This window comes from Tubulanus polymorphus, chromosome 4 (assembly GCF_964204645.1).
Source record: "Tubulanus polymorphus chromosome 4, tnTubPoly1.2, whole genome shotgun sequence".
NCBI classification, from domain to species: Eukaryota; Metazoa; Nemertea; class Palaeonemertea; order Tubulaniformes; family Tubulanidae; genus Tubulanus; species Tubulanus polymorphus.
In genome coordinates this window covers 22,279,439-22,288,638 of record NC_134028.1, presented here as the reverse complement: position 1 = coordinate 22,288,638, position 9,200 = coordinate 22,279,439, and the positions used below count along the sequence as shown (strand labels likewise).

At 40.0% G+C, this 9,200-nt stretch overlaps 1 non-coding gene across 1 annotated transcript; it reads left to right on the top strand.

Annotated features, from left to right (window-relative positions):
* The first annotated feature begins 1,449 nt into the window (after positions 1–1,449).
* Positions 1,450–1,565, top strand: Trnal-caa (transfer RNA leucine (anticodon CAA)). The gene is made up of 2 exons: positions 1,450–1,487; positions 1,520–1,565. It is a non-coding gene; the product is annotated as a tRNA-Leu (tRNA).
* Positions 1,566–9,200: the final 7,635 nt, after the last annotated feature.

Here is a 9,200-nt window from a genome sequence, read left to right as displayed (position 1 = left end):
ATTTCATTTCATTGCATCATCTTTATTTCTGACAATTAGATATTACAAAAATAAACTATGAGAGTGTATATAACAATATTTATCACTAGATGTAATATGTTATTCTCATACAACAGCAATTATATCAACGAAAGCCCGGCCTGTGCTAAAGGGGGTGGTTCGGGGGTAGCGAACGAACCCCCTAAAATTTTCCTCCAAGTGCCCTTCAAAATTCAGTGTAAAAAAATATCCATATCATATCCGTAGCCATACTGTACTCAAATGATTTATTTTGGTTTCCCTGGCACTTGGTGTCTAAGATCTATCCTTCTTTAATACGAAAGTGGCCCTTGTCGTGGTAAAAGGTGCCATTTCTTGAAAAAGAACTGCCTCTCGAAAAAGCTCGGCGCGGGCCTGAAATCCGATGCTTGGATACCGAAGGCACCTTCAGAAAGGGAAAAAACGACACGAGTTTGACGGAGGAAAGAAGACACACCCCACAAACACGCTGTCTGATATAGATTCTAAAAATGTATCCTAACAATCTTTCTAACAATCTTTACTGCCGTAATTCTTATGTTTATATCGGAATCATTTCAGAAGTATAATCGGAAAAATGTCGAACTGTGTCCATATATTCAGATACTTATTTACCGAGAATGTACGAGTATTTTTCGCAAGCAAGAAAAAACGCGCGTAAGTCGGTCGTAGAACGAAAAGTCGTTAAATTTCATGAACATTTTATCAGTTTAGTAAAATTCTGATGTCCCGGGTTCACCGAGTGCGTTTTTGTAAATATACTATCTATGTTATGAGTCGCTTTATTTAAAGTGTTTCTTTTTATTAGATTATTATGAATTAATGCGATTTTTATATACGTCGAAATGCGGATAACTTGCAGGTGACACGTACGACAAATACCTTTGATGTATTGCTTATATCTGGAATTTCGTAACGTAATCATTTTAATATCGAAGTGACAAGGTTTCGTGTACACTTGCCTTGTTGTATCATTTATCTGTTGTATGTTTGTACAAACGGTGTCATCAAATTTATGAATTTACAAATCGATAATGGGCTCTAATTCAATAAGTCGTAAAATTTTATCTCGCAAACCAGCGGTTTATCGGCGTCTAAGCAAAGCAGAAGCAGATAAACATTGTGGCCTGCGCACTAAAGGTTTCGTAAAGTTTGCTCAAGGAACATAAATAGACACTTGACTCGTCAACCTTGAGTCTAGATCGGTCGCTTTTCGGCAATAAACCACAGGGCCACAGTCCATTTGATTAGCATATCAAAAATATATGTATACTTGAAATACATAACTGATAATACGAAGATCGTTTAATAGATTAGAATTGATCCTTATTTTTTAACTTTTTCGACCACGAATAAGAATTCACATTGACCACTCATGCCTGACAGACCATGTAGATATTTCTATGTATGAGTTCACTGGCTTAATCAGTTGTCAGGATGGCCGAGCGGTCTAAGGCGCCAGACTCAAGGTTCAACCTTGCCTGATATCGGGATATGAGCGTTCTGGTCCACGAATGTGGGCGTGGGTTCGAATCCCACTTCTGACAAAGTATTTTTTTCTCAATTCTATCTGAAGTTTCTTTACCCCATTCTTACACCGATGACTAATATATCTGACCACCACTCGTTGTACAAGTATATCTATTACCGATCATTTACAGTAAATGTTATGAAAGGAAGCCCTCGATCGAATAGCTGCTCAAAAACCTCGCCGAAACAGTATCTTGATGCAACACTGTATATACGTATGTAAGATTCTTCAAAACGCTTCGTTCAACCACCGGAGACAAAACGCCAGCGGGAAAGCCGATCAGATTTAGGTGACTTGATTTTGTAGCAATCGACGAGAAGTTGTGCCGATGTGTGGGGCCGATGAAGTGGCCAGACGACCTTTTGCCCACAAAACTAACAGCGCTCTAAAACAGCGCTCGAATTCCCGCGCGTTCGAACCAAGCCGTGGACAAATATATACACAGCCAATGAGTAGTTTATAAACGATGGATGACACTTATTGCGGCTCTTCAAATAATACTTACACGACTTACAACTGGTGATCCGGTTTGTGGGTGGTTGATGCCCGATATTTCCGCGAAAGCTTGTCCAGTATCGCCGAATATGTGTTGAGCAATAGTGAGCGATTGAAATCGTCATTGAAAGGGAAAACTAAAGTGAGTTGTGAGTTAGAGTTAACTCCGAGTTAAAATTAGTTCATTTTCGATGGGTTGATTCTTCAATCAAATCTTAAATCACAACTGTTGAACTGGGTCCATTGACAATTGAATTTGCATTTGTATCATCGTATGTGTCCACTAGCTAACTCCAACCAACTTTTAATAAACCGGCCCCAGACCAGAAGTGTGGAATTAATGGATCCTGGTCATCGCCAGCAGTAATGAAAATATTAGATTTCGGCTAGGGACCACGGTTTGACTTAGCACCAATTATACCAAATAGCCTACATATATGTTGCAACGCTGGTCGATGGATAGATAAATCCTAAAGCTAAACGCTCCTGATAATCTGGCGACAACCTCAGGACTGATTCTGCGGTTCTTGCTTAGATTTTCCCTGTGATTTTTCCTATGATTGATTTCCAATTACAGAATCAGAATATCAACTCACAGCTGTGCAAAGAACCGCGTCCTGGTCGGCGGTATATTTTACACCATGTCCGCGAAGAGGTTCAAATTCGATGTTTTCCTTTTTACGATTTATTACTTCGCTGACAAAATAAATCTATCAAAATTAAGCATTTTCCGGAAAACGGATGTTGAAAATGATTAGCTGGAAAATTTTCATAAACCTCGTCACGTGATGTGTACCGTGGCACTGTTTGTTTTCTTACAATCAGATTTATTAGAAGCGCAGTTATTTATTATCAACGTTTGATTATTCGAAAATAGATTCGGATAAAATCGATCGATATATACAACGTCCGAGGTGATTCGGTGCAATTCTACCTGTGAAAAGGACAGACGAAATGATCGGCGTAACATAAACATTACAATATATTACAATAATAAAACTGTATCCAGGCTATCTTATCGATGGCCGTGTTCGAATCGTGTCAAATACGTATATATACATACTATCGAAATGGTTGTATAAACCGCGATGTCAACTTCAAAGCGTTGAAATTCCCGTTTCAAGTGGTACTCTAATCGCGCTGTTCGCACCGAGGGACCCCGGACTAGGCACAAAATCAAATAATTACAAATGTACGTATTTTCGCTACTCGAAGAGCGTCTTAAAAATATCGCATGCAGACGCGACAGTACCGGCGTGGGCTGTTTGTAATGAAATCAGAATCGAGATTTGCTGTTCGTTCACGTAATAGTCTCGATTGGTTTTCCAATATTCGTATTTGAATAAGCTCTTTGACTGAGGGCGTTAGATTATTTATTTATTTTTCAAACCCCCTAAAATAAGCGATTAACAATGATACGGTTTGTATTTCGACGTACGAACGCTCAACTACACCGGAATAACTAGTTCATCGACTCCAATCTCTTCGCTGTAAGCCGCGAGGTGCTTGTAATGTGTATAAACAACAAAAAAAACACAAAATCATCGAACAACAGCTAAAAATCGCCAGAAGTTTCGGATAGAGTGCGTGATTACTTCAAGTATTGGGTTTTTCATAGACATGTATAAATCATAGGCTTCGACGAGCCGAAAACTGTAACATTTATCAGTAATCTATTATCATTATATCTGCTATCATAATATGACACGTCTACATACACGATATCGTATGTTATTTTACGTACAGTCTAAATTCAGAATTTCACTTCCCTATATTAAAAAATGAAAATTATACTATAATCTAGACCCCGTTTACCAGAATGGAGGGTGTACGAGGTGAGCGATGTTGATTGTGTCCAAATGCACGGCCCGTTTCCACGTGGTGGAAAACTAATAAAACAATGATAGTAATATAAGCCTTAATTGCGAGTTAAACAAAAGAGTTATTTTGGTCATCAGTCGTCCCCCAGTCAACAAAGGAAATAAAAACGTGGAATGCGTATTATGTCCACCTCTGCGAATAGTTCTCGAGAAAAATTTATCATTTCTTCCTCGCTCGTCGCTTTGGTTTATTAATGAATTGCGCAGACGGTTTATTTGTCATTTCGGGCCGAATTTAACCGGGATTCGATCAATTCAATCGGCGATTAACACAGCAGTCGCCACCGTCACTAGCTCCCTAGCCGACCCGTTAAACGGGGCATCTCATTCCCGGCGCGGCGGGTCATGCAAATATTTCTCTTGTATATCGCCATTCCCCGGTGGAGTCAATTGGGTTTTCTCGCGTTTAATAAGTCGACGCTGTGCACACTGCTTATTCGGTTTGAAATAACTGGGAACCGATATCCGCGAATCCCGAGGTGACGGTGCGTCGTTTCAGCGACAATTACGGCCTTTTTATCACTTTCTAATTCCCGTGACCCGCTAATGTAATGAATAAATTTGCTGATTATCAACCGGCGACGGGAAATGGAGCCGCGTTTGGCGGGCTTCGTTTTTAGTGAGGGGTTAAGACACCGTTAATGTTGAAGAAGCCTCGCAAAGTAAATGAGCGTCACGGCTCGGCCTGTGATCGTTTTCAACTTGGACGGGCTTCAGAGGAAATGACTTCGTAAACCGTGTACGCACGCTGATAGATAGTGGCCCGCGTTATCGCGGCGCGTATCGCCAGATCAAACAACGCTGCGTTATCAGCGTCAACGTCAATTTTTCATTCATCATCTTTCGTTTCGATAGGCGCCGCGTAACTAACTAACTGTCTCTTTCTTTTTTCTCGAAGATCGCGGCGACGACCTTTCGCTGTTTATACGCGTCGTCAATTTGTTAATTTGATTGAAATGGAGGGAATTGGCAAAATATGTTGTTGTCTCTTGTAAAACTTCGTTCGTATTGTTACGACGCATTCGTTTCGCGTTTCAATGACAAGAGGAGAGGTCAATTACCTTTTATGGATTGTCCAGCGTACTGTTAGAAATATGAACTTAACACACGTATATGATGAGAATGTTGTGAATTATAAAGTAATTCGCATATTGAGTTAATAAAATTGATTACCATTTCATATGTATCTATATCATCCCTCTGTATCATATAGATAAACGTATTTATTCTCAATATGTATGTACTCATGTACATGAATCCGGAATCCTCAGACCATGCCCCCTCTATAGAATAAGCACTGAGTTAACAATTTTGGGTAGTATGAAATATCAGGCCATGGATGAAATAATCTCCTTTTGAAATTAACCTTTTACGGTGTTTTAACTACAGCGGAACCTCGTTATTATAACGACGTCGGATATAACTATTTATCGGTTATCAAAAACTGGATCGGTTATAATTAATTTTTGGTTTCTCCTCAAGTTCGTTGTTCCCGAGGTTCAACCGTAGTAAGACCGTGACTGAAGAGATATGACTAATTTAACGCTTGAATGAAATGAACTCCGACACCGCGTCAGAAACTATTCAATGCGACTCGATACTTCGAAATCGAAGTCGCAGTTTCTAATAACCCTCGTCAAAAATTGGATTATGAAATAATGATGATTCCTAGTGGAGACTGGCGCGATGCCGCCGAACACCGCGCGGAATTATGTCTCCAGCTCCAGCAACTCGACACTAACTGCGCGATGATAGTTACCCCCGGTCGGAGTTCAAGATGTTGTCGAATTGCCGTATTTCTCTGTCAGCGATGTTTTGCCTTTTGCCGATCGATTTCAAAACTGTTTCTCCGTTTTCAGGCCACTGAGTGCAAGCATTTGAAAGCGATCGTTTCGGTTCTCACGTTCTTCGTCGTCGTCGTCGTCGTCATCATCTGCGAATTCCGCGCAGCGAGCATTTTGTGGAAATTGAAAACGACGTCTCTGCTGCTGGCTGTATACGCTGTGACCGGACAGCCATCGCTTCGATGACACTGTTACAGCTTGTCCTCGGTGTCATCATCTTTTTTCTTCCTTTGTTGACCCTGGATCAATATTTCCTTTCCATATACGTCATATTTGATAATATGCGTATAGTATAGATTATATCTATTTCATCATCAATATGTGTGTTGGGTGCGAACGCACCTCCCCACAAGATCTCGAGTTCATCTTTTGTCAAAGACAAATTTAGGGACTTTGTTATATGAAACATTCACTAACATTGGCTGGAAATGCATCTAAAATGCTTAAATCTTCAAATCTTTAATGTTCTCCTCCAAAGGTGGGAGAGACGAAGGGTGCTTCGCACCTACGGCGCTTGCAATTGCCAGCTCCACCGTCAAATAGATTCCACCCATCTAAATTCGCACCCAAAGGAGAAGCTGTGTACGGCCTGCTCCCGGTAGGCGTGGGACAAAAATAAATAAAATAAAATCTATAAAAAATATCAAATTGATAAGACCATGGACACGTAAAAAACTGGTCAATACTACTTTGATCGGTGGATGATTGTACAGTGTTGGCAAAAAACCATTTTGTTCCCCGGTGTTGGGCCTGGCCCTCTGCAGGTGTTGTAATCTGGGCCCGAGTCTCAGCACCGGTAGTGATATATTACTCGAATACACGTACGACTATATGCGGCGGTACGGAAGACCGAAATGACTGCGAAGACGCTTTGATTACGGTTAATACAACGTCGACGTAATTCCAGCACTTTTCAATCGCGCAGATTCATCAGAACCGATCCTGTTCTGTATATACAACCATCGGTGAAGAGCGCCTCTCTACGGCGGGTAAGAGCTCTTTTTGATAATCAAACGTAGAAATAACACTCATTGTTCGTTATTTACACGCCCTCGCTTGGCACTACGACTACTGTCATTTTCAAAGGCTCTCAGAGACTGCTTCGACTGTATAGAAGTTTGGTTGTGTGTTTATCATACCACTCGACCTCCCAGATTTAAATTGCCGGTCCTTTCTATACGTGCACGTATATAGATGCAAATACTTACTTCTATTCGACTTGAATTTATATACAGTTAAAGTTGAATCTCTCGTCAGACACTTTTCAGAGGTGACTCAGGTTGTTATCGTATTCTGAATCTTGTCAGACAATATTTGCATACGCATGCGCATTACCGTTTGCGTTCACTAAGCGTTTAGGGTTAACAAATATGGCTGCCAGTCGACCAAGTGATGATAGTAAATCTAAAAAGTGCACGTGTTTTATGTAGAACTTAAAATGGATTTCGTACGTACTTCGAAAACTATGAAAGTACTTTTATTGCCATTTTGGATGGAGGGAGCTGAGAGGTAGAGGGGCGAGCTAATGGAAAAGTTAAGATAAAGACAAGTAGTTAGAATATGTTTAGTTTAAAACAACGCACTGTAATGAACATATCAAGTAAACAACATCGTTTGTATTATTGGATTTTTCGTATTGATTTTCGTTATTTCTTTATTCCATATTTCTATCGAAGTAGATCAAAAGCAAATGCCGACAATTTGATATTGAAAAACTATTGCCACAAAATCGATACATCATCACATATACACGTATACAAGTACCAGTCACGTGGTCGAATTGCAGTCGTTCTCGATACGGCGCAGACACTCCTCAGGGTCCGGGAGGCGTGTCGCGGATCGGGTACAGGGGCGGGCCGGGCTGGGAGGTCATTCGGGTACACTACACTACGGGCAGGCTGATACATAACGTCTATAACCTTCTCGAGATCCATCTGTGTTTGTTAATGTGCACCAACTCTTGTAAAACAATACTACATTCAGCGAATACTCGAAGCTACTTGACATGATATGTTTGTATGCAGCGAAATAATTGTTACCATCTAGGCTTGCATTTGTTAAACTGAAGTTATTAAACAAAAGCCGCACCGTTGAAATGTTTGCACTTGTTTGCCGTCGGCCCAGCTCTGACAGGTAGTTGCGTATTAGAATATGTATTACGAACGATTCTTTTGTAAGAGAAAAAATTATGTATATAATATACTCGAAAATGTAGATCGAAGTTCGTGATAGTTCGGTGACATGTCTGCCACTCAGGACAGGGTTAATTCGGCTAATGTTATGTGTATATGTTATTCGGGGCCAGCTGCGCGGTCGTTACTTAGTTTGACAAAAAATGACGATAATTTGAATCATTCCCCGATAGTTTTGTGTTTATTTTCATAAAACAACTACGTTTAATTAGGCAAGTACCAGGTCCATGCCGAGCCTGTTAGGGGCAGTTCTATTTCAAGATCGAGGAGGGCACTTTTTTACCATGAATTGATTATTCTTCATTTTCCAAAGAAAATACATGAAAATTGTATCGAAATTTCGAAAAATCTTTTCGCACTAAATTTTTGGAGGGCACTTTTAGGGGGTTCGTTCGCTGCCCCCGAACCCCCTTAGCACGGGGCTGCTGCGAGACCCAGGCTTTGGCTCGAAAATGTAGAGTTAGCCAGGCATGTCTGGGTTAGATGAGTGGTTAACTGTATTTATTTTTCCCAATGGTAATTATGTACCTCTAAGCGTTTGCTAAACAGATTGGAATCTCCGGATCCACTGAGTATGGTATAGGTCTTCACCTGTAAATCGGTCTACTGTCGGATTCGTCGAATATTTCGGAGTTGCACGACGCTCAACAACAGCAGCCGCGCTCTCTGACTCATTTCTGATGAGATCGTGTGAACAAGAATGAAAGACACCGAATGATCATAATCAAAAAAAGTCTCAAATCTTCCTCTGGTATATACATTGTACTTCTCTATCGATAGTCTCTACAGAGACTCAGAAACGTCATGTCATTTAATGATTACATTATTCTTGATGATTAACTTTTAAAAAAAATATTTTATTACAATTACTATTACTATTATTATTTATTATCATTATGAATAATTATTGGTAATTTTATTGTATATATTATTATTATCATTACCATGATTATAGTTACTATTAATAGTTTAGGGCACCCCCCCCCCCCCCTCATGTAACAGCCTCCGGCTTGGAGATGTGCTTTTCTTAAAATACGTATGCGTATGTACTATGTATGCGTAATTTGTGAGTTTACAATATTCATTCATTTATAAACTGTTTTTAATCTGTATTTTTCCTACTTTTCATTTCGTGCGGAAGTCCCTCTTCGAATAGATTATTACACAACGTCCTATTAATCAAGCCATGTTTTGTTCTACTTGCCGAAAGATGTCCTCGATATTTGCTTACGTGTTTTAT